Source organism: Canis aureus, chromosome X (genome assembly GCF_053574225.1).
Source record: "Canis aureus isolate CA01 chromosome X, VMU_Caureus_v.1.0, whole genome shotgun sequence".
NCBI lineage: Eukaryota > Metazoa > Chordata > Mammalia > Carnivora > Canidae > Canis > Canis aureus.
Window position 1 is genome coordinate 115,708,017 of NC_135649.1, and position 27,047 is coordinate 115,735,063.

Below are 27,047 nucleotides of genomic sequence, written 5' to 3' on the forward strand. Positions count from 1 at the left end.
ACTTGGAATCCAATGTACTCAATGGCCCAAGCAAACACATCTCCAAAATGCCGGGCCACTGGATGCCTAGAAGTTGTACCCCAGGTAAAGCAGTGCCTTGCTAGTCCAGATTCCTGGGTGCTGGTCACAGACCACAGCAAACTGCATAACTTCACACACAGTCACTAGCTTTTCTGAGCCCATCTGCTTACACCTACAAAATGGGTACACGTACTGCTGTGCTGCTCTGTCTCGGAAAACTTCCGAGTTGTGCTATAGAGAATTATCTAAGCCTACGGATTTCTCTGAATCTTAAGAACAGGGTTTTCTATACAGCTAACATTTATTGAGGGTTTACTATGTGCCACGAACAAATGTTTGTGAGTATTATTTCTTTTAAGCTTCACACCAACTTTATGAGTTTGCTTCTATTTTTCCTCCATTTTGCAAAGAAAGTGAAGTTCAGAGACGTTGGCCACTTTGCCCAAAGTTCCACAGCTAGTAATGGAAAAGCTGGAAGTGCAATCAAGGCTTTCTTTTTCTTGTCTACAGCTTCTGCCCTCAACCTTCAGCCACACAGCCACGCGTAACTCGGCATTGTTGGGGTCAGTGCTTATTAGCTCTATTTTAGTCCCCAAATACATGTGTTGGCCGACTATCTGAGACGAGGTTCTCCAGAAGCAAATACTGAAAGGAGGGCTTGCATGCAAGTGACCATAAAGGCAGTACTCCCTAGGAACATGTGGTGAGGAGGGAGGCGAGGCCGAGAAGGAGAGCCCCCAGGAGAGCCTCCCTGGGTTATTACAGGTAACGTCAGCCTCATTCCCACAGGAGACTCTGGAGTGTGCGTTACACCCACCCGTCAGTCATTGGTCAAGAGCTACATGTTCGCATGTAGGGAAATAAACTCCCAGCTACTCCCAGCTTTCTGTTCAATCAAGCCATGTGGGTTCAAAGTGGGCCCTAGGGCCAAAGAGAAAATCACCAAGGAAGGGTTAAAGGAAGGGCACCTGGCTGGCTCAGCTGGTGGAATGTGGGACTCTTCATCTCAGGGTTGTGAGTTCAAGCCCCACGTTGGGTGCAGAGTACTTTAAGAAAAATTTTAAAGTCTCAAAAAGGAAGACAGGGAGGGAAGAAAGGGTTAAAAGAAAGCACAAAAAACAGTCAACAGTCTAGTAAGGGACCAGCAGACCCTGACATTGTCTGTCCTACCTGGAACCACACCATTCTCCCAGCTTCCCTGTGGATGACACCTGCTCCTTGCTCTTTCATCAGGCAGGTCTCCTAGGTCTTCAAGGGAACTGGCAGAGACTGTGACTCACTCATTAAAGGGCATTTCCGAACATCAGGCAATTTTACCCCATCTTAAATGCCATTAGTAATGTTTGGCATTGTTATTCTTTTCATGGCAGATCAGCACTCCCACTGAGGCCAGTTTTATTTTATTTTTTTAAAGAGATTTTATTTATTTATTCATAGAGACACAGAGAGAGAATGAGAGGCAGAGACACAGGCAGAAGGAGAAGCAGGCTCCATGCAGAGAGCCCGACATGGGACTCGATTCGGGTCTCCAGGATCACTCCCTCGGCTGCAGGCGGTGCTAAACCACTGCGCCACCAGGGCTGCCCTGAGGCCAGTTTTAAGCAGGGGGGGCAGCAAAACTGTAGCTGGGTGCTTTGATGACCGGCCAGAAGACAACGGGAGGGTAGGCCTGGAGCCTAGCTGGACTCTCCAGGAGCAAAGGCCTCTCCCTCCAGCAGGGGCCGGCAGGAGCAAGACAACAGAATGGTGAAGGTCAAGGAGCCCTTGGTCAACAGAGCTCTGAGTGGGGATATCTGACCTGAATCATGAACTAAGTACAGCATAGACTTTCTGGATTGTCCATCTGCCATTCCACAGCCCTCACGCTAGAGGCACTGCTTCATCCAACCCTGCTAGTTTAGTTTTTTTTTTTTTAATGTTTTGTTTTAAATATTTTATTTATTTATTCACAATAGACAGAGAGAGAGAGAGAGACACAGGCAGAGGGAGAAGCAGGCTCCTTGCCGGGAGCCCGACGCGGGACTCGATCCTGGGACTCCAGGATCACACCCTGGGTCAAAGGCAGGTGCTAAACCGCTGAGACACCCAGGGATCCCCGTTTTGTTTTGTTTTGAAGTAGGCCTCCCGCTCAGTGTGGAGCCGAACTCGGGGCTTGAACTCATGACCCTGGGATTGAGACCTGAGCTGAGATCAGGAGTTGGACGCTTGACCACCGACCCCCTGAGCCACCCAGGGGCCCCTAAGTTTTGTTTCTTTTTTAATTAAGGCAATCAGCACTTTGGCCTGTGAACTGGCAGGACCATTTGCTTGAGAATTAGGGAAGCAAAAGTTTGTATTTGTGCTTTTTGATACTGATCTCTCTTTTTTTTAAAAAAGATTTTATTTATTTATTCATGAGAGACAGAGAGAGAGAGAGAGAGAGAGAGAGAGAGAGGCAGAGACACAGGCAGAGAGAGAAGCAGGCTCCATGCAGGGAGCCCGATGTGGAACTCGATCCCGGGACTTCAAGATCACACCTTGAGCCAAAGGCAGATGCTCAACTGCCAAGCCACCCAGGCATCCCCTGATCTCCTTTTAAAAGCAGTTTATGCCAAAGTAAAAATCTGACAGCATAAAGACACTAAATTAATTTCAATGAATTTTAATTTTCACTATACTTTAGTGAAATCTTTTTTTTTAAAGATTTTATTTATTTATTCGTGAGACACAGAGAGAGAGGCAGAGACCCAGTCAGAGGGAGAAGCAGGCTCCATGCAGGGAGCCCGATGCAGGAGTCTATCCTGGGTCTCCAGGATCAGGCTCCGGGCTGAAGGTGGTGCTAAACTGCTGAGCCACCTGGGCTGCCCTACTTTAGTGAAATCTTAATTTTCTTTCTCTGGGGTACTCAATTTGACTCATACAGAAACTATCCACTTAAGAGATTTCTATATTATGCTTTCCTCTATGACATTAATTCTATAATATGCCCCACAACCTCCCCAAAGATATACTCCCTTTCCAGTGTGAATCAGCAGTGAATCCTGCCAAAGAAACATCTGGTCAACCCTGGAAGTCTGATTTTATAGTGGAGGACTCACATATGGTATTCTCAAGAAAAGTACCTTAAGAATGCATAAGATGCTATAACCTACTCATTAGAAGTTTAGGTATGTTTAGTGATCATATTAGTCTATTTTGCTCTGAAAATCATCATTGCCAAATGAAAATGTTAAGGAAAACAACTCTCAAACCTCATTTAGGGGTGGCAGAGGACCTGGGTAAATGCCCAATTATACTTCACTCCATGGACAAACAGCTTCCAGTTGGTATCACAGTGTGTTCCTGAAAATTAAGTCACTAAGCAAATCTCCCTCCCAGAATAATATCACAAGGGACCTTTAGCACATACACACACACAAATCCTTTTATGTCTTTTATAACTACTATATCTAAAAATTTGAGCAGGATAAAATTAACATATATGTATGTGTAATATATTTAAATTTTTAAGCAGGATAAAATTCACGTATATATATATGATCAACATTAAGTTAAACTTAAATATGGTTACTCTGCCCAATAAAAACTATATTCTAAACTAAGTCCTACAAAATGAGCAGACTGATGTACACAAGGGGATCAGCATATCGATACTCACCATATACAGAACTGCAAAATGCAACTTGACTGGTATGGGGGTTTTTGCCCTAAAATCAACATACCCATTTTAACCACGATTAAGTAACTCAGTAATAATACCTTTTTTGGTCTTCTTGATGACTTAGGAAAGTTTTTTTGAGGGGATGATTTGAATGTCTTAGGTCTCTGTAAAAACTGTGCAAATGGTCTTTCTCAGTACATTTCCAGTTATTAAGCAGACACTTTCAGAAGCATCCCACTTTCCTTGGAGGTCCACCAAACAGAGAAAATAGCCAATAAATGTGCTAGGATGGCGCTTCTGGCCGCAGAAAGCATCATTAAATACGAAGCAAATCGCTCTTCCCCACTCCTCTCCATCCAGCTGCTGCTCCAAGGCACCAGTGCCCAGCAATGGCCCCAGGAAACAAGGGCTCATCTTTTTGGGTTATCCTTCTTGTCCTATTGACTGTTAGCCAACCCTGCCCACACTTCCCCAGTCAAGTCCTGCTGCCCCACTAAATATAACTGGTAAAGTTAACACCAGCTTTTTTCTATGAGACCTTTTTGGACCTGTGTCTTACACAAAAACCAAAATCCAGGTACCCATGCTTCCCTCTACCTTCCCCAGATTTTCCTGACAAAATCTGACACTACAAGGGACCTACACTATGCCCCTCGAAATGCCTTTTATGCCATTCGTGCCTACTATGTTTAAAATTTTGAATAGAAGAATATATTCAAATACCTAGAGCATCATACGATGTGACATAAAACCGAGCACATGCAGTCATCAAAATCAAATACATGAGGATTCTAGAAAATACCTGTATCTTGTATGCACAAAAATGCTATGATCACTATGATTCCAATGTGTTTGTTTTCTTAATATATGTATGTAACTTAAAAAAAAAAAAAAAGACTAAAAGGACAGACACCAGGGGCTCCTGTGTGGCTCAGTGGTTGAGCGTCTGCCTTTGGTTCAGGTCACGATCCCGCGGTCTTGGGATCGAGTCCCACGTCGGGCTCCCCACAGGGAGCCTGCTTCTCCCTCTGCCTATGTCTCTGCCTCTCTCTGTGTGTCTCTCATGAATAAATGAATGAAATCTTTTTTTTTAAGTAAAATAAATAAATGGACAGACACCAAAATGTCACCAGTGATTAGGACTGAGCAGTGGAATTATGGGTAATTGGCTCTATTGTTTGTTGTTTTCCATTGTTTCCAAATTTGCTACAGTATAATTACACAAAGAGTACATTTTCAATAGTAATTTCATAGCTGTTAAACATAAAATAGATAAGACCCTTAATGACTTTTCCCAGAATTTGGAAGGTGGTCAACATGTAACAGAATACCTTAATATTTCCCTCAGAAACCAAGAAATCAAGGACCAGGTTAGTCAACTGCACTCTATAAGGACTATCACAGTAGCTCTTGTGAAAAGTGCCATGGCAAGGGCATATCTGATGGCGAATAAATATGTCATGATCTCCTATAAGAGGAGTACGAGGAAGAGCTTCTTCTGCTTTTGTTTGCAATAAGTGAAGCTTGAAACTGGAAAGAGCTGCCTATCCCGAAAATTACTGAGTGTCAGCAGCTGGAATGATTATACTTTGTATTACCACCACCCCCGAATTGCAATAAAGCTCAAACTGACATATCTCAGTTTCTTAGAATTTCACGTCTCCAACACTGTTTCTGTGACTTCCGCGGAACAATACATGCCACGAAAGACTATGCCTTTCCATGTCAGGCGGAGGCAGAGAAGGAAGAGTATTAGTGATCACTTGGGGCAGTTGGGGTGCAGCTAGAAGGACTCTCTTGACATTTCACAATAACCTTCAACACCAGGCTACAATCCAAGAGACCAGAGTGGCATTCCTGTCTGGTTTATAGCAAGCTGTGTGATCTTGTTCAAGTTACATAATCTCCTTGTTGTCTCAGCTTCCTCTTCTGTAACCTTACCTATTGGAGAAAATCCCTGTTAAATCTCAAAAAAAGACTAAGTGACAAATAGTAGTGCTACAAATGGTTCCTTTCTTTCTTTTCTTTTTTTTCTAACAGATCAGTTCATTTAACAAGCTCCTCTTCTAAAATGCAGTGTGTTGAGGGGTGCCTGCAAGGCTCAGTTAAGCATCCTTGATCTCGAGGTCTTGAGTTCAAGCCCCACGTTGGGCTCCATCCTGGGTGTGGAGCCCCTCCACCCCCCCCCCAAAAAAAAAAAGATGGCTTTGGGGCATCTAGGTGGCTCAGTTGGTTAAGCCTCTGGCTTATAATTTCAACCCAAGTCATGATCTCCTGGGTGATCTCCTGAGTCATGGGATCAAGCCCCAGGGCAAGCTCTATGCTGTGCAGGGAGTCTGCTTGAGATTCCCTCTATCTCAATAAATAAAAATTAAAAAAAAAAAAAAAGAAGGTGGGATCCCTGGGTGGCGCAGTGGTTTGGCGCCTGCCTTTGGCCCAGGGCGCGATCCTGGAGACCCGGGATGGAATCCCACGTCGGGCTCCCAGTGCATGGAGCCTGCTTCTCCCTCTGCCTGTGTCTCTGCCTCTCTCTCTCTCTCCCTCTTTCTCTCTCTGTGACTATCATAAATAAATAAAAATTTAAAAAAAAGAGATTCCCTCTACCTCTTCCCCCCACTCACATGCTTGCTCACTCTCCCTCTCATAAATAAGTAAATCCTTTTATAAATGTAGTATGTTAGGAATGCCTGGGTGGCTCAGCAGTTGAGTGTCTGCCTTTGGCTCAGAGGGTGATCCCGGGCTCCCGGGATCAAGTCCCACATCGGGCTCCCAGCAGGGAGCCTGTTTCTCTCTCTGCCTGTGTCTCTGCCTCTGTGTGTCTCATGAATAAATAAATAAATAAATAAATAAATAAATAAATAAATAAATAAAATCTTTTAAAAATAAATGTAGTACATTGGTCTGAATTCAGCACATGGCACATTCATGTAATAGTGTGAACCACTTTAAAGAAATCATACCCTTTTCTATGTGGGTCATGGCTTAGTGGGAAAAGAACACGGATTTTGGAGCAGGTATTTCAGTGGAGGGCACTGGGGGATGCATCACCAGTGTGATGCTTTCAGACCTCCAGATGGTAGCATGGACTCCCCAGTAGCTGGAAGCCATTAGAGAAGAAGTTCTCAACTGGGAAGGATTTTGCTCCTTCCTTGTCCCCAGGGAACATCTAACAAGGTCTGGAGATATTTTTGGTGGCCATCAACTGGGAGGGGACCCTACTGACATCCACTAGGTAGAAGCCAGGGATGCTGCTAAACGGCCTACCGTGCACAGGGCAGCTCCCACGAGAAAGAGCTATCTTGCCCTAAATGTCATTAGTGCTGAGGTTGAAAATCCTTGCTCTGGAGATAAAGAAGTGGAGAGAGAAAGAGTGAGACAAGAAAAATCAAATTCCACCTACTCTGCAAATCCCCTTAAGAGTCCAGTTGGCACCAATGGCTGGTCCATTAGACCAAAAAATTTTCTCCTAGACTTATGAGTTGCCAACACTTCTGGCTTTAAATCACAGACTTAGGGTGATAGAAATCTGGTCTCTCAATTTTTCATCTCCTCCTTTTAAAAGTATAAGAACCCCATCTGTTGGCAGATGTAATGGTTCTCTATGGACATCATGTTAATGTAAAGCAAGACCTTAATTTTAAGGTATCCAGGAAAGATTATACTAAAATGCGCTAAGAAAAAAAATACTCAACTGACTCAGGAATCTCCTGCAATATGCATCTCCTTTTGTCTGCACTGTTTCTTATCAGTAGGAAAAAGAGAACAGAAATCATCAAAACTATGCAAAGGAAAATAGGGCTTTTTCTAATGGCTCTAAGTGGTTTAGCCACATTATCAAATGTGAAAAATATATCCTTAAAAATAACTTGGGGGGGATCCCTGGGTGGCTCAGCAGTTTAGCACCTGTCTTCGGCCCAGGGCCTGATCCTGGGGTCCCGGGATCGAGTCCCACGTCGGGCTCCCTGCATGGGGCCTGCTTCTCCCTCTGCCTGTGTCTCTGCCTCTCTCTCTTTCTCATGAATAAATAAATAAAACCTTAAAAAAAAAAAACTTCAGGGGATCCCTGGATGGCTTGGCGGTTTAGTGCCTGCCTTCAGCCCAGGGCCTGATCCTGGAGACCCGGATCGAGTCCCGCATCAGGCTCCCTGCATAGAGTCTGCTTCTCTCTCTGCCTATGTCTCTGCCTCTCTCTCTCTCATTCATGAATAAATAAAATATTTCAAAAATAAGCAAACAAACAAACAAACAAATAACTTCATAGCCAGTCTTCCTCCAATTTGAAGGAAGTAGACACCAAAAAGCCAGGGGAAAATAAAGAGGCTCATCTTGGAATTCGAGGTAGCTCCATAGCAGGTCATTGTACCCTGGACCAGTGGTGAAGAAATGATGCTATGAGCTGAATAATCCTACAAGTATTTTTCTACCATCTTCACATTTTGTCTGCTAAGAGGCACAGAAATGTGACCTTTAAAATCAGAAGGTGGTGGGGGATTGAAAGTCTTCATATCAGTCAAGTGAACGCAGAGTCAGCTTTTAGAAAAAGGAGGATGGGTCACCTCATTTTGATGAAATTTGAAGAAGCCTTCTCTTTTAACAGAGCAGCAATCAGACTGTGAAGCCTTCTTTTTGGCACCCCTGTGGGGTCCAGGGTTCAGTAATTCCAAGAAAATGAATCACAAGAAGCAATTGTGAGCTGTCAAAACATCTGTTTGCAAAGCCCAAGGGGAGAAGAACAATAATGGCATCTCTGGCTGGATCAGAAGGTACTGGAACTGCATTTCCGTCCAGGCAACTGAGTGGCAATCCAGCCATAGTGATTGTATTTGGACACACTCTACGGGATGGCGCCAAGAACCCAGAGAAACGAAAGATCAGTATGTGAGCAAGGAGACAAGATTGGAAAAGGAGACTAAGGGGGCGATGCCAATTATTACTGCCCTGCGTGATGACACAGTATCTTTTTGACAGTGAACAAAAGACCTACTGGCACTTCTCAAACCCTTGGGTTGTCTTCCCCCCTTGACAAGAAAGTTTATGGGCTTAATGAACCTCAGGGCAAGCCACAGGCACAGTTCTTCGGTGCAGCAAGGATCCCAACCCACTGTGTCCCTGCTTCATTACCTCAGGGTACGGCTACATTAAAAGGCAGGTAGGAAAAAAAAAAAAAAAAAAAGGCAGGTAGGGTGAGATTAAAGAACCAGCTCCCCAGTGCCTCTACCCCTGTTCTGGGCAGGCTCACCCTCAACATTTGCACGAACATGAACAGAGTCCCCCACACTACACGTCTACATATGTAAAAGTTCCCAACCCAACTAATAATCTGTTAAGTCAAATACGTGTTTTATCCTAATTTGACAAACGTACATTCCTAACAACATGCATGACAGTTTCACATGTAAAACTTGGAGACTCCTCTGGGTCTCACCCCACAATATGCCATCAAGGAGGCAGCATTCACGGGGGCACGTCCCATCCCTTTCCCCACTCACATTCAGGCTCACACTTGGCCCACACACCTCGCCTCTGGCCCCTGTCTCTTTGCCATCAGCCGCACCTGACCATTCTTTGGAACAGGGTAGGGCCCTACCCTTAGGAACCTGGAAGCAGGCTCAGGACTTGGGGTAAGGAATTCCAAGGTCCTAGATATCCAAAATGTGGTCTAAATCAGAAACTCGTAGATTTTTTCCTGTAAAGAGCCTATTTTAGGCTTTATAAGCCATACTCTCTCCGCCACAGCTACTGCACTCTGCATTGAATGCAAACTGGTATTGATAATATATAAATGGGGCTGTGTTCCCCAAAAAACTTTTATTTACAAACATAGGCTGTGGTCCAGAGGCCACCATTTGTGGGTGGCTGGTGTAGAAGGCAGGAGGGTATGGGCTGGGGAGGACACATCCTCTTGGACCTGCATTTTCCCTGCAGTGTGGCAAGAGGAGCACCTAGAGGAGAACCAAAGTGGGCCCTCTAGAACTGTCCACTACTGGAGCCACCAGACACATGTGGCAACTGAGCACTCAAAATGTGGTGGCTGGCCCACACTGAGATGTGCTATGTGCAAAACACTCACAAGGTTTCAGGACGCCTGGACGGCTCAGTGGTTGAGCATCTGCCTTCGGCTCAGGCCGTGATCCCAGGGTCCTGGGATTGAGTTCCTCATGGGGTCCCCGCGGGGAGCCTGCTTCTCCCTCTGCCTGTGTCTCTGCCTTTCTCTCCATGTCTCTCATGAATAAATCAATAAAATCTTTAAAAAAAATACTCACAAGGTTTCAAAGACTTAGTACAAAAAAGAATAATGCAAAATATCTCATTAATTTTACATTGATTAGCTGATGAAATACTTGGGATCCAATGTTATGTTATGAAAATGAACATGAAAATGAACTCTACATCTTCTTTTTTGCCTTTTTACTGTGGCTACAAGAAAATTTCTGCTCACATAGGTGGCTCCCACTTGCAGACCGTGATGTATGTTCCTATGGGCAGCGCTACTCTGAGGTGGGGGCCTTGCTTTCTCTTGGGTCTAAGGACTGCACTGCTGCCATGTCTAGAGCAAGACACACCTAGACTGGATTTGGGCCCCACACTCATGCCCCCCTGTTCTGCCCCAGGCTGGTAACAAAACGTGTAACTGATACGTAGGTAGGGGTTCGGACTGAACATCCCTCTGATAAATCAGAACTAGGACACCAGCAAACTTCACTGTCCACAGTGAAATCTTCCCCTAACTGGCAAATGAAAATTTCTTCCACTGCCTAAAGAGAAGAGAGACCTCGGAGGGAAAAAAGAAACCTTTTCGCATCCACTAAATGGTGGAGTGACTTACCTGAAGGGGATTGGCCTCCACCCACCAGATGCCAATATGATCACACAGACACACCCACACACACACACACCCTGCACCCCTGTTATGACACCGGAAAGGTCTCCAGGGACACAATTTCCCCCAGTTGAGAACCACTGACATATAGACTGCTTAGTTTCAGCCACCAGAGGCCTCAGGAGCCATCACTCAAGCAGGTCAGAGTCAGGAAACAGGCCCTGCCCATAGCCATCAGCTCTTGTTGATGGACCTCTGTGGTATGCTGTGCAGAACTTGGCCTCTACCGGGGGATCTGGGCCAAGGCATTTGTCAGAGGCTCAAAAAACTTCCAGTAGCACATGTGGACCAAAGGAAGTCCAGGTTGGAGTAGCCTGAAATCATATGTGTTACACAAAGGAACTGAAGCTTAAAGAAGTAACGGACATGCCCAAAGGTCTGCAGCCAGAGCAATACTGAGTTGCTCACCCACACGCCTCCTCCCCGCACCCTCCATGCCACTGTGATTTTCCCAAAGCGCTCCAAGAACTCTTACAGACCCAATGTGGACCGCACAAAAGTGATCCATTTGGACAAGGTCTGCATCAGTCCTATTCCAGTTTGAATCCAAAGCAGATAAATCTCCAGAATATACCAAGTTCAATACCAATTCTGTACATCACCTTTGGTATAACCGACAGTTCTCCCTTTAGAAATAGAAAACTCTGATTGCTGTATTCGTGTTGTCTCTTTCTTCTGTCTTAAAAGAAAAATCTGGTTGATCATCGTCTTTCAATTTATAGGACCTTCTACTCTCACATGAAATTTATACTCCAATGAAACATTACCCTTTGGGAAGGTGCCCATTTGACAATAATTCACAAACATCAGCAGGTGCAATCCGACCAAAAAGAAAGACGACAGGATCCAGAAAAATAAAACATTGCTTTGATCGATATTTCAAACACCGATTGCATGACTAGTTCAGTAAATACACAAATGAGCCTGTCAAACCCAACTCAATTATTGGACACCCCTGCTGTTTTCATCACATTGCTCATCGTGATCCAAAAGAAAAAAAAATCTAAAAACAAAAAACAAACAACCTGTCTTTCATTTTGTGACTATGTGCATTGAGGAAACAAAGCGTGATGAGCTGAAATCATGACAGTGTGGAGAGGGGAAATAAAAGAGCTCATGCATTTATAAAAACTTAAAATCATGGGCAGTCAGAGTTGAGGTCAGGGTTCAAGAATGAGTCCACAAAAATACATTTTTTGTATAAAATGGCAGACATTGACCAGTAGTACCTGTGTTTTCTCTTCTGCAGCACTTTGTCAGACCTCATTTACCAGCCTCCCTTGCAGGAACTGGGGACACGTTTGTGTTGTGGCCAATTGTGTTCAGGCAGAACCACATGTTACCCTTGCCCTGAAACCTCTAAAATATCCACCCATTAACTCTCTCTTCTTTCTCCAGTGGGGTACTAGGAGACCCCAGAAGATGATCAAGCCCTTAGACCAGGAGTTGCCAAACTTCTTCTATAAAGGCCAGATAGAAAATATGTAGACCCTGCAGGCCACATGGTCTCAGTCATTAACACTCAACCCGCTGCCATCATAGTGTGAAAGCAGCCACGGACTGTAAGTAAACAAATGAGCATGGCTGTGTCCCAATCAAGCCATAAATGAAGGATACAGAAACCTCCATAATTTTCATGGGTCACAAGATATTATTCTTTTGTTATTTTTAAACCATTTAAACATCAGAAAACTTAAAAAATTCTGCTTAGTCCAGAAGCCATAGTTGGCTAGACTGAAGATCAAGCAGGGGGGGTCCCCCTGTAGGGCCGTGTGGAGACTTTTCTCTGCCAACCCCACAGCCTCGCCACTAGACGATGACAGGAGTAAGAAATAGGTTTTCTTGTGGGAGGTTCCTGAGCCTGTTGGAATACCCTCGACTAATAGAAGTAATTGCAGAATCTCAACCATCGTGAAAAGAACAGCTACCATACAAGCTGTTTCAGAAGGGAATAAAGGCTTTCCTTGGAGAAACACGCATGCCCCCATCCAGGTCCTTGTGACCAACTTCAGCATCGAAATTTTCTGAAGATCAAGCCTATTTACAACTTTTAAGCAGGCAGTTGCTTTTTCTGTCTCCTACCTCTTTCCCTCACCCTTTTTAAACATGTGCCAAGGATGAACTGATAGGATACCTCCCCAAGTGTTTGAGACAAATCCTACCAGGGACCAATTTCTAAATGATCAATACCTGAAAACAGAAGTGGTACTCGTCTAAAACAAAGAAGGTACTATTGCATTCTTGGCATTGGTGTCAACTGAGACCAAATGTGACGTAAGGATGGCACATAATTCATATACAATGACATACAAATAAGTCCATTTCTTTTCTGCAGAGAGAACCACAAAAGAGAACATTTCATGTAATTTGGAAAATATTGTTCCTAAAAGCATTATTATTCCACCATCTAAAAAAGACTCAGAGGGACGCCTGGGTGGCTCAGCGGTTAAGTGCCTGTCTTTGGCTCAGGGCATAATCCTGGAGTCCTGGGATTGAGTCCCACATCAGGCTCCCTGCATGGAGCCTGCTTCTCCCTCTGCCTGTGCCTCTGCCTCTCTCTGTGTCTCTCATGAATAAATAAATAAAATCTTTAAAAAAATGACTCAGAAAAAATAGTATGATTAAGTCCTCTAACATTCCTCATTTTACAGAGTTTATAAGTACACAGCTCATGTTAAAGGGAATATTTAAGCACAGTGAAAGGGGATAGAAAAAATTAACAAAAATATTTATAGTCAGTCTGAAGGCTATAGACTATTATCTGAGAGCATACACATAGTTTTCTTAAGAGAAATTATTTTTTGGAAATGTGGATGACTTTATTGATTTTTTAAATATGTGAACTTTTTTTATTTGAGAGGTAAAGAGATATAAAAGTAACTTTAGGATGATAAAGCATATCATGACCAAATACTGATCATACTTTTAAATTATATATTGTGACAGATAATAAAGGACACTTAACCTTTTTTAGAAAAGTTTTATCTACAGTTTATAGCAGACTACATATCAATTTTTCTTTAAAAATCACTTTTTTAAAAGATTTTATTTATGTATTCATGAGAGACATACAGATAGAGGCAGAGACATAGGCAGATGAAGAAGCAGGCTCCCTGCAGGGAGCCCAATGCAGGACTCGATCCCAGGACCCCGGGATCACGCCCTGAGCTGAAGGCAGAGCTCAACTACTGAGCTACCCAGATGTCCCAACAGATCACTTTTTTTTTTTTTTTCCAGATCACTTTTTAAAAGGTCTTACCTTGGGTGGCCTGGGTTGCTCAGTTAAGTGCCCAACTCTTGATTTCAGCTCAGGTCATGATCTCAGGGTTCTGGGATCAAGCCCCCCATCTGCCTCTGCACTCAGTGTGGAATCCGCTTAAGATTCTCCCTCTCCCTCTGCCCCTCCCCGTGCTCAAGCTCTCTCTCTCTAAAATAAATAAATAAATAAAATATCTTTAAAAAATAAAATAAAATGCCTAAACTTGGGGTGCCTAGCTGGTTCAGTCAATGGAAAACAGTGACTCTTGGTATTGGGGTTGTGAGTTTGAGCCCCAGTTGGGCATAGAGCCTACTTAAAAACTAAAAAATGAAAGGTCTTACCTGGTACCAAAAGGTTGGCAAGTATTTTTTTTTTTTAAGGTTAGATAGTAAATACTTTTAGCCTTGTGGGCCATTGTATCTCTGTGGCAACTATTTGACTCTGTTGCTGCTTTGCAAAAGCAACCACAGACAGTGTATAATGAGTGCCTGTGGCTATGATCTAATAAAACTTGATTTACAAAAACAGCCCCCAGCCCTCTGTATAAAGTTTGTCAACTCCTGTTATACTGGGTCCCAGTGGTAACCTAAAAGACTGTCTTAAAAAAGTAGTTGCCCCACCACTCATACCATTGGTATTGAGGAAGAAAATTCTAAGGATTTATAAATATTAGGAAATACAAGAAAACTCTAAGGATTTATAAATGTTAGGAAATAAATAATGATATACTTTGTTTCTCCAGTTTCTGGAAATTTGGGTCAAATCATTACCCCTCTGCAAAAATAGACTTTCAAATAGATTTTTCAAAAACATGTGAATGAAAACAAAACAAAACAAAACAACAACAACAACAACAAAAACATGTGAATGGTGTATCCATCTTGATTTTAAGAGTAAATGACATCCTGACTCAACTATCAATTTACAGGAAATACAAAGAAACTTGTTTAGCCCTGCCATGGAATTATATCAGCAAAATCCAGAATGAGTAGAAATTCCACAGGATAAATGACCCACTTTCTCAAAAAAAAAAAAAAAAAAAATTATAAGAAAAAAAGAGAGAAATGGGGAAACCTGCAGATTAAAAGAAACTTTAGTGGGCAGCCCCAGTGGCGCAGCGGTTTAGCGCCGCCTGCGGCCCGGGGTGTGATCCTGGAGACCCAGGATCGAGTCCCACATCGGGCTTCCTGCATGGAGCCTGCTTCTCCCTCTGCCTGTGTCTCTGCCTCTCTCTCGCTCTCTCTGAATGAATAAATAAATAAATCTTTAAAAAAAATAAAAAAATAAAAAAAATAAAAGAAACTTTAGAGGCATATCAATCACTTATAATGGGTAGACCGTATTTGGATTCTCATTCAAATCAACAAGTCACAAAAAAGTATTTGAAACAATTAAAAATGTGAACGCTAAATGTATTACTGATATCAAACAATTGTTAATATTTTGGCACAATTAAAAACAAACAAACAAACAAACAAGAAAATTGTTGGGTGCCCGACCAGGTGGGTTGGTAAAGCATGCTACTCTTAATCTCAGGGTCACCAGTTCAAGCCTCATGTTGGGCATGGCACCTACTTGGAAACAAACAAAAACCAAGAGGACTGTTGAGAACTAGATCAGGGTAAGTAAAAACCTTTGGAGTAGACATCAAGGAGAAAGTGGTAGTAGAAAATATTTAATGGAAAAATTTCCAGAAATCCTCAAGGTTAATATCTAAATGTAGCCTCTCTTTTGGAATTTATCAAGTATGAAACTCATATAATACAAAAGTAAATAAACTATGCTGGCACCAAGAATTGAAAAAGAATTTAATTGACAATGTTTTAATAGATCTCCCTCCCCATAAATATGGAAGATATTTGTTCAAATGCTAAGAGCACTCCTAAAACAGAGCAAGACTGATTGCCAAAATAAAATATGGCATGAAATGATCCTTTTCTGGCAGACATTTTATTTATGATCAGGATGAATGGAGCATGTCTGAACACACCGCATCGTCTATTTTCTGATGTAGCTGCAAAGCAAATACAAAAAACAGAACACATACTAGAAAACTTCGACCTATACTTTGGGAAAATGATGCAAAAATCTATTTCTTAGATCTAAAAACAAGCTTCTAAAAATACTTTTTATTCTATCAAACACAACCTCTATTAGAAGAAGAACTCTGCATAAGCTATGTCCGCATACATATTCATTTGAGGAAATAAATGTAAACTCATGTAGATTAAAGTTTCTCAACCTCTGCACTATTCACATTTGGGGCCAGGTAATTGTTTGTTGTGGGGCTGCCCTGTGTGTTATTGTCAGATGCGTAGTAGCATCTCTAGCCTTTACTTTCTCAATGTCAGGAGCAATATACCCTTGTGCCAGTGTGACAGTGACAACCCTAAAGGTCTCCAGGAATGGCCAAGTGTGCCCTGGAACAAAATCCTCCCCAGTTGAAATCAAATGGTATAGATCAATTCATGTTCTAATACCAAGAGAAATAAATCTCCATCAACACTGAATTAAGCTGGAACTTCCAAGCTTACAAAAATGGAGATTTCTTAAGCCATGACCATGACAAGGTATCAGTCTTCGGACTTCTAATGCATAGATGGAAGTGCATTGTCAAGCTTTCTTGCTGATCAGATTGGTGCATATTTAATTGGGGGTTATTTCAAGATCCAGCAGTACCAGTCAATGGAAACCAAAAGTTCCTCAGAAATGTAGATTTCAGGGCATCTGGGTGGCTCAGCGGTTTAGCATCTGTCTTTGGCTCAGGGTGTGATCCCAGAGTCCTTAGATCAAATCCCACATTGGGCTCCCCACAGGGAGCCTGCTACTCCCTCTGCCTGTGTCTCTGCCTTTCTCTCTCTGTGTCTCTCATGAATAAATAAAATATTTTTTAAAAGGGGGGGGGGTTCATTTTGCCAAACATTCCAATCATTTACAGAAAAACACATTGGCACACAAGGGCAGTGTTTCAAATGCATTTCAGGGGAAAAAAATCTTCATAAAGTGCCCAAGATGACTGGAAATGCTCCTTTTCCTTTCTTTTCCATTTTTTCATTTCTGAAAAACTATCTGTTCAGAGGTGCCTCGGTGGCTCAGTCAGTTAAGTATCTGACTCTTGAATTTGGCTTAGGTCATGATCTCAGGCCCGCGTCGGGGCTCCACACACTTGGTGAGGAGTCCACTTGAGATTCTCTCTCCCTCTGCCCCCCTCTGCTAGTGGTTGCTCACTCTGTCTCTAAAATAAAAATAAATCCTTAAAATATATAAATAAAAAAATTAAAAACCATTTGCTTATGATTCATGATTTTTTTTTAAGATTTTTATTTATTTATTCATGAGACACACAGAGAGAGAGGCAGAGACACAGGCAGAGGGAGAAGCAGGCTCCCCACAGGGAGCCTGATGCTGGACTTGATCCCAGGACTCCAGGATCATGTCCTGGGCTGAAGGCAGATGCTCAACCACCAAACCACCCAGGCCTCCCAGGATTCATGTTTTTTGTTTTTTTTTTTTTAAAGGATTATAGGGCAGCCCCGGTGGCGCAGCAGTTTGGCGCTGCCTGCAGCCTGGGGTATGATCCTGGAGACCCGGGATCAAGTCCCACATAGGGCTCCCTGCACAGAGCCTGCTTCTCCTTCTGTCTGTGTCTCTACCTCTCTCTCTCTGTGTCTATGAATAAATAAATAAAATCTTTAAAAAAAAGTATTATAAAAATAAATAAATATAAATAAATAAATAAAACTTTAAAAGGATTATATTTTTAAGTAATCCCTACACACAATGTGGGGCTCAAACCCAGAATCCTGAGATCAAGAGTCACACACTCTACCTGAGCCAGCCAGGTACCCCAGAATTCATGATTTAAATTTAAAGCACTTTTCCAATGAAACTATTTCAAGTAATATATTAATTATATATAATATATAAATTATATATAAATATATAAAATAACAATTCCAATGAAATTAATTTTTCACTACAATTTTTTTTAATAGAAAAATATAGAAATTCTATCCATGAAGGGGGTTTTCTTGGTGCATTTCCAGATGCAAAAATTACTTTTGAATTCTCTCTCCTAGTTCATTTCTACTTGCTTCTGATTTCTTTTTTAAAATTTAGTTTTCTTGACTTCACCGTATCATTTTTGTAGTAGGATGAAAAAGTATACATACCTGAGTTGTGGGTACATGGTTGAGTGTTGTATCATTCTGCAGACTTTAACCACATTTTAAAAATATCTTCACTGAGTTATTTAAATAAAATAATTTTTAAAAAATGTACACCTCTACTCTTAGTGCTGTAGTTTTTAGTACTTACTGATGCCCTAGTTTTTGTTCTTGTGTGTCTATTTCTGATAAAAAGCCATGGGTCCGGGATCCCTGGGTGGCGCAGCGGTTTAGCGCCTGCCTTTGGCCCAGGGCGCGATCCTGGAGACCCGGGATCGAATCCCACGTCGGGCTTCCGGTGCATGGAGCCTGCTTCTCCCTCTGCCTGTGTCTCTGACTCTCTCTCTCTCTGTGTGTGACTATCATAAATAAATTTAAAAAAAAAAAAAAAAAGCCATGGGTCCTTCTATGACTCTACTCTGACTTTCAAACGTGTTGAGTAATGGCTCTAGATAAAAGACAATACTGGATAAAAAGTACAATACTGAATACTGGATAGAAAATACTACAATGAAATCTAAACACTGTCCTTTAATTTATACTTACTTTCATAATTACTGATGGCTTAATCTTCTAAAGCAGCTTAATAGTACTAATTACCTTATTAGTTATGCATGCCAAAAAAACTAATTTTTCTTTTTTTTTCTGGTATAGAGAGAGCATGAATTTTAATATCTAAAAACATGTTTCAGAGAGTGACAAGTTGGAATCTGTTTAGAAGCCCAAAGTGAGGGACATCGGGGTGGTTCAGTGGTTGAGCATCTGCCTTTGGCTCGGGTTGTGATCTCAGGGTCCTGGCATGGAGTCCCATATCGGGATCCCCTCAGGGAGCCTGGTTCTCCCTCTGCCTGTGTCTCTGCCTTCTCTCTGTGTGTCTCATGAATAAATAAATAAAATTAAAAAAAAAAAAAAGTCCAAAGTGAGAAGTTTCTCCAAGCTATGTGGGTAGGGAATTGGCTGGTTGCAATTTGGAGAGACTATCAGTGGACACCTAGAAGCCCCAGAGTGGCAGCCAATGATATATCTGTGGAGAATGTCACACGGAAAATGAAATAAAATCCAGGGATCCAATCAGATGCAAAGAATGTGGATATAGAAGTAAGTGCTTTTACAGATTAAAAGATTGGTGGTTTTTGGTATTCAATGAAACATAGAATTCAGAGGATTATCTTCACTTGGATTTGCTGTGAATGTTGTATAACCTTTTTTTTTTAATATTTTATTTATCAACTTTAGATGGTGGGGAGAGGCAGAGGGAAAGAGAGGACCTCAAACCGACTCCACAAGGAGCCTGGGGCCTGGGGCCTGACACCTGATATGGGGCTTGAACTCATGACCCGGAGATCATGACCTGACCTGAAAAGAAGAAACCAAGAGGCATACACTTAATCAACTGAGCCACCCAGGCACACCTGTTGTATAGCTTTTGATTAGTTTACTCATTGTTATGATTACAACTACATACTCATGATTTCATTTTAAAATCCATATTGTATTTAGCATCTATTTAATAGTTTATATAAAGGAAACATTTTTTGCTCAATTAAAAAAACTTTCAAAAACAAAAAATTAGTTATCTGATGGTCAATCAAAAATCAGATTACCTAAAATCTTTAGTAACCCTAGCCCCTATTTTGGTATCCTACTCAGAGTTTGGAAGGCCTCTCTTCCCACAGGAAAGGAATGGGGAAAGTCGGCTGCTATTAAGTACAGTTAAATTTAGTCTGTAAAAGGAGAGAACATTTCATCCTCCCTCTTCTCCTTGCTTTACCTTAATTTGTCCTTCAAGTCAGAACATATTATCTCATTCTCAAAGCCATTACCATCCATATCTTCCCCAAAGAGCTGTGTAGTGCCGAGCACACTTGGTTCTCAATGGTCACCATTTGATGAGCTCACTAAATTCCACACTCTGATGATGCTGCACCCTCTGCCCAGCTTCCAGCGTAGGGGAGGACAGTGTTTGCAGGTGGAGTGGCAATACAGGGATGTTAAAGAACCTATTCAAACCCATCCTATATGTTCTTGAGCCTAGTATTTAACATGGAGCACACGAAGCAAGAATGAATGAGTGAATCACAAACAAGCAAAAAATCAAAATCAGAGGGCAGCCTGGGTGGCTCAGTGGTTTAGCTCCGCCTTCGGCACAGGGGGTGATTCTAGAGACCTGGGATTGGGATCAAGTCCCACATCAGGCTCCTTGCATGGAGCCTGCTTCTCCCTTCTGCCTATGTCTCTGCCTCTCTCTTTCTCTCTGTGTCTGTCATGAATAAATAAATAAAATCTTTATAAAAAAATCAAAATCAGATAACACCAAGGCAAGTCCTTCTGCAGATGGCATTTCAAACAAGAACAGTGATGAATTCCCAGGAGTTTGATTAAAACTATATGGAGAGGCTGCTTTTATTCCTGGTTTTTAGCTCTTCCCCAAGCAGTGTCCAATCCATTAGCAAGTTGTTAGCATGTTTTGTTTTGTTTTTTTTTCTTCCCAGCTTTGTAATTGCTACTCCATTGCTTTGTCTGGTTTTCTAACACCCAATCCCACTGCTCCTAAAAGTGTTATGTATATAAAATTGCATTTTAAATAAAAGTGAATTTATTTTAATTTTGTTTTGGATATTTCCTAACACCCCTGGAGATGGCTGGCAACATTCCAGGAGGCTGCAAATCAAAGTCGCCAAAAAATGCAGTAGGAGGAAAACCTAGAGTGCCGCTGAGTAGAATCATCTCAATGGTATTTATGCACCTCTCTGCTCAAGCCAGAGCAAACCTGCTACATAACTTATCTCAAACACTGGGTCATTTCTCACCTTCAGAACTGACTTTGGCTCATTTTGTAATTAATCTGTACTTCGAAGGTTCTAATGTAAGTTTTATACTGTAAAATGCCAACACAGCAATCTATCTTTAGCATGGTGCTTGCACTCTCTTTATCACTTTATACACACACACACACACACACACACCCTCATATTCAGCCCTAATGTTAAAAGTAGCCCTCTGCCTAGCTTGGTTGGCCACACAGTCTACCAGTCCATTCTTGCTCATACTGATTCTTTTGCTGAACCCCATGAGGCCATTTACAAACTTAAATAAGGGAAGTACATATGGGCAGGAGCCAGCTAAGAAATAAATTAGCTAAGTATTTCAATTCCCAGTGGATTATGCAGAAGGAAAAAAAATCAGAAGATAGCCCCTTGGAAGAGGCAATTTAATCCACCAAGTATTTGAATAGTTGCTACGTGCAAGGACTGTATAAGCTATGTGGCAATGCACTATGCATACGGCACAATCTTGCCTTCAAGAAGTTGTCCTGCTTTGTCTACATGCCCACAGTTGTCTGTCTCCATTTCCAAGTCCACCCCTGATCTTGGTCCTACTCTATTCAGATCCAAACACTGACTGCCTTCCCTGGAAGTTTCAGTAAAACCACACTGCTTACAGGTGCAAGCCAACTATACGCACTTGAACCTGGGCTTCCAGTTCAGAAACTTCACTGTTGGCTCCCCTTCATCACAAGTGACCTCTGTATCTGAGTCCTGAACCACAGTAGGAATAACAAATGGTTTTTGAAAAAAATGAAAGAAAATAATCTCACGGTGGGGCATGGTTAGGGCTAAGATTATAAAAATAATAAATCAGAGTTTCAGGAAGCTTCAGACATAGCTCTCCAAATATGTAGGGTTGCCATGTAAAATATAGAACACCCAGTTAAATTTTAATTTCAGATAAAGAATTAATATATTTTAGCATAAGTATATCCCGAATATTGCATGAGACATATTCCTATTAGAAAGAGAAGCTGTTCGTTGTTTATCTGAAATTCAAATTTAACTGAGCATGTTTTGTATTTTTGTTAAATCTGACAACCTTATACCATTATGAGAATCATTTGGGTTAAGGTATCTCACTTTTGAATTAAAAGTAGTCCCTAAGAGGGTCACACCCTCATATTAATTATTTTATTATTTTTTACAGTTTTATATATTTAAGTAATCTCTACACCCAATGTGGGGCTTTAACTCAGGACCCCAACATTAAGAGTCTCATACCCTTCCGACTGGAGCCAGACAGGTGCCCCTCCTCCTATCAATTATTTTAAACAGTCCTCACCATATATTAATGGCCTCAGAAAATTTGATTTGTGGGTACCTTCTTGAATTATTATTTCTGGGTTTACATGGACTCCCTGCAACATGTGAAATTGCACTCTTCTTTCCGAAGCAAATCTGGACTTAACTTCACACAGTATTTGAATGGCCTGTGTACTTCCTACTATAGTTAACTCCGTGAAGCAAGAACTCTTTGATTCTGGTGTCCCAGAGCCCAGCTCATCCCTGATTATATGGTGGGTGATTATAAATATTTATTCCCTCTTGTGGTTGACTCAGGTGGCATGTCTGGATTTAATTCCAAGGTTGCACAACTCAGCATAATCTGGTTCACAGATCATTCCAACATTGTTCCCTCCCTGCCCCAATCCAACCAACAGTGGTGTTTGCCAAACTAATCTCCCTAGGCAAGACTGGTATGTTCCCTTGGGTACCAAATACAGTATCAGAAAGGAGAAAAGCAGAAAAAAACAAAGCAAAACAAAACAAAAAGCATGGCAGGTCTACTCCCATGTGATCTTCTTCAATGGGTTCTTCTCTTCTTATTCTCTCTCCTTTGACTTAGGCCAGGTCCTTATGGGTGACCATACATCTCTGTTTGCTTGGGGCAGCTCTGGTTTATGTTTGTTGTCCCAGGGTAATTATTAATGGCCCTCCTTTCACTCTCAGAAGTGCTCTGGATTGGATGATCATTCCATTCATACAACACTCAAGAACTCATGCTAAGTAGGAAGGTGGTATAGAAATAACCAAAAGAGCACACAAATGTTTGTCCTCAGAATCGCCATGACAAGGATAATCATGCAGGTTCATGAGTACTCTACTCCAGAACTAGAAACTAGAATGAACAGACTCATAAGGTGGGAAGTACTGGGGTTTTTAATCTCATCAGTCGGCTCCCAATGCTGGTGAGAAGCCTAGCTGCACAGAAAAATCACTTAGAAAAAGAGAAAAAGAAAAAAAGAAAAATCACTTAGGCTCCAGGAGGTTTCAAAGCACAGAGTAACATTCCTCCCCCTACACTAGGAGGTTCTTATATAGCAAATCTGGATAGGGCAAAGAAATTTGTTTTTTTTTAAAGTTCACCCAAATAGGCTCCGTGGTTAATTTGGCTCAGGGCGTGATCCTGGAGTTCAGGTATTGAGTCCCACGTCAGGCTCCCTGAGGGGAGCCTGCTTCTCCCTCTGCCTGTGTCTCTGCCTCTCTGCCTCTCTGTCTCTCTCTCTCTCTCTCTGTCTCTCTCTCTCTCTCATGAATAAATAAATAAATAAAATATTTTTTAAAATTAAAAAATAAAGTTCACCTAAAGGAGTCTTCTGGAAACTGAGGCTCATAAATATTAAGTAAGTTTCTACAGTGGCCCCAGGATGGAAACAGAAACCTCCCTATCTCCCCGACTTGAATGCATGATAAAACCAAACAGGGAAAGCTGTTACTGGGGGAAAAACTTCTATACATCACAATTTTCGCCCCTGTGACATTAATCACAATATCCAATGTGATTATGTGATAGCTCCTGCCAGAACACCTTCAACCGATTCCCCCAGCTTGGTCTTATCTCACTTCCTGTTTAAGAGAGAACTTCAAAAGGAGCAGCTGTCATGCATAAAATTTGATAGATGATTTATGCAAACAAGAGATAAAAACCTAATTTATCTTCCACTAAACATAATGAAAAATGCCCAATAAATCCACCAATTGATCCAGCTTTCTAAACATGAAAACCACGTCTACTCCCCAAGTCATAACTACATTCTTAATATTTTACCCAGCAACAGTGACGATGGACTCAAAACCCCACACAGACCCAAGGAAAAGGCAGTCTTAGCCAATGGTGACCAACGTTGCATCCCACTGCCAAGTAATTCACAAATGACTGTCAACAAGTTTGGATAGTCCATAAACCTGTTGTAAAAATGGGAATGTACCACAATAAGGCTGCTCAAGCTCTATGAAAGGCAAGTATGTTTGCCTTTCCCCAGAATCCTATCAACTCAATGTGGTATCTGTGGCTTATTAAAAGCTTAGATGAACTTGTCATGTCACTGTCAGGAATTCTAGATCACGTCTGGGGGACTAGAGCTTCTCACTAGTGAGGACTATAACGCAGTGCCAGGATTGAAAGAGTTTAAGTTTGTAACTGACCCTAGGTACAAGCAACAAATCAAACAAAGGGATGGCTGAAAAGCTCTTAAGTAATCTGGAAGTTTGCTGTGACAGTGCTGTCATGTTACTATAAGGCAGTTTCTGGGGCACCTGGGTGGCTCAGTCAGTTAAACATCTGCCTTCAGCTCAGGTCATGATCCCAGGGCCTTGGGCTCCCTACTCTGGGCTCCCTAGCTCCCCAGGGGGGCAGGGAGTCTGCATCTCCCTCTCACCCTGTCCCTCCCACCCCCGCTTGTGCTCTCTCTCCCTCTGCTTCCTCACTCTCTCAAATAAATACAATCTTTTTAAAAGACAAATAAAGCAGTTTCTGGATTGTGCTCTCCCAAACATTGGTTCCATGAGATTTTTGTGAATGCTATGCAAAAAGAAAATATTGTGATCAGGTGAATTTAGCAAAAGTCAGTTTAAACAAAGTTCAAGAGCATCCATCCTTAAAGGGAGGATAACTAAGAGTCTTTAATATGTTACTGTGAAGTACAAATACCCAAGAGGGAAGGGTATGATACTCAGCATTTTCAAAATTTGCCCAAAGGTTTTCTTCTGTAGCATAACTGAAGGAATATCCTAAAGTACCCCAAAATATACCCTGGGAGTGCTGAAATAGACAGTTGATAGTTATACATTTGGACCAAAAACTAATCAGAAAACCAGTGACACAGGTAAATCCATTTGACTGTCACCACTTCATCATTACTGTTATTTTTTTTCTTACCAAATGAACATTTCTGCACACACATCAACACACTACAGAAATAGTCTTTTAAATCAGGAACAGCAGGGGCGCTTGGGTGGCTCAGTGGTTGAGTGTCTGCCTTTGGCTCAGGTCGCCATCCCAGGATCCTGGGATCAAGTCCCGCATCAGGTTCCCTACGGGGAGTCTGCTTCTTCTGCCTATGTCTCTCTCTCTCTCTCTCTCTTTCTCTCTCTCTCTCATGAATAAATAAAATCTTTTAAGAAACCAATTAATCAATCAACCAACCAATCAGGAGTAACAGAAGCCATTCGCCATCTAACTGGTGTTCTGCTGAATCTCACTCCCTCCAAGTGTTGGGGAGCCTACAGTTCCTTATAGAGCTGCCTCTCATTGCTTCTAGGACCCCTCAACAAGTGCCTAAAGGCGCTTGAGTAATTCCTGTTTGCCCTTATGAATTATCCACCATGTACTCCTTCCTCTCTTGGCTGCACATCTGTATAGAGATCCTTCCTCAGGCTCTTCTAAAGCCAAGAAGGAGCTGCTTCCCATGGTGTTACATTGATGAACCACCAGGAACCACCACCTCCAGAAGCACCAGGGGACATGTGCCATCAAACACCTGTACACAGTCCTTGAGATGCCATGTGTGCTTTGGGGTCTTTAATGTGCCATAGTTATGCTCTCCCTTTGTGTCACATTTTGTCACATTGGACACCAAAGCAATCCTTCTTATCTTCCAGCATAAACATGGCTTTCAGACTTTGCTGTCAGAAAGCAACTTCCCATGGATCGCCCCCATTTCTACACATCCTTCCAGCGGAGGCCCTGACTGCCTTTGTTCGGGACTAATTTTTCAAAGGTGTCTGTACAGGGAACAGACTTCAAAGATAGAGTGCTTCCCTCCCTTCCTTCTTCCCTCCCTCCCAAGCAGAGGGCAGGTTTGCTTGCAGCCTAGGAAGACAGAGGTAGTTCCAGCTTTTGGAGCAAAGGGTATACACAATTCTTGCCCACTATAAGAGATTTGGGTTCTCTAAGCTCAGGGCTCCTTTCCTGTAATGAAAACCATTGCATGCCCTGCACCCCTCCACTCCTCTTCACGTTGTGCTAGGTGGACTGGCATTTAGAGAACAGACACGAACGTTCATCCTCTGGCTACTGCATGGCTGTGAGCAATAAACTGCCTTTTATCTCTGACACAGGTGTTGTGTCTTCCTTCTGCCAGCATCCATGAACTGTAGCAGGCTACCTTCTTTGCTTGCAAGTAAGAAAAGATCTCTGACCTGGGGCTTGATGGGAGTGAGGGGCGAGGGCACCTGGCTGGCTCAGTAGGAAGAGCATGTGACTCTATCAAGATCTCAGGATCTTGAGTTCAAGCTCCATGCTGAGTATAGCGCTAAAAAATACAAACTGTTAAAAAAAAAAAAAAGTTCCCATCCTTAACAAAAAAATAAATCTGTGGCCCTACATAGATCTTAACATTTATATTTAGGAACCTACTGTCGGGAATTAAGGTCTAAATGTAGATTTTTGGGGGTGCCTAGGTGGCTCAGTCGGTTGAGCATCTGACTCTTGGTTTTCGGCATGGGTTGTGGGATAGAGACCTGTGAGGGCTCCATGCTCAACGGGGAGTCTGCTTCTCTCCTTCTCCCGCTGGCCCTCCCTCAGCTCATGAGCACTCTCTCTTTCTCAAATAAATATATAATTTTTAAAAAATAAAGAAAATAAACTAAACACAGGTTCTGGAACTAAACTAGGAAAAAATCCAAGTGGAATTCACCACTTTAGGGTGCCTGGGGGGGGGCTCAGTTGGTTGGGCATCTGCCTTCAGTTCAGATCAGGTCATGATCCCAGAGTCCTGGGACAGAGCCCCACTTTGGGCTCCCTGCTCAGCAGGGAGTCTGCTTCTCCCTCTACCCTTCCCCCTGCTGGTGATCTCCCTCTCTCTCAGGTTCTCTCAAATAAATAAAATCTTTTTTAAAAAAAGAAAAAAAATAAATTCACCACTTTACTCACTTTACTCAAGTGCCCCTTGTTGGGATGATTGAGACTTTGACATTGAGCCATTTGTGTTTGGGATGACTTTCCCTCCAACCCACTGGAGGTCCTATG

At 42.2% G+C, this 27,047-nt stretch overlaps 1 protein-coding gene and 1 long non-coding RNA gene across 4 annotated transcripts in view; one reads left to right on the plus strand and one right to left on the minus strand.

Moving 5' to 3' along the window:
• The window catches only part of LOC144308757 (uncharacterized), an 18,266-nt gene extending 12,978 nt beyond the window's left edge, over positions 1–5,288 (plus strand). The window contains exon 3 of the long non-coding RNA XR_013375084.1: positions 5,010–5,288. This is a non-coding gene — a long non-coding RNA (uncharacterized LOC144308757). The remainder of the gene's footprint in view (positions 1–5,009) is intronic.
• Positions 1–27,047, minus strand: part of FRMPD4 (FERM and PDZ domain containing 4) — a 565,544-nt gene that overhangs the window by 446,984 nt on the left and 91,513 nt on the right. The window lies entirely within an intron of this gene.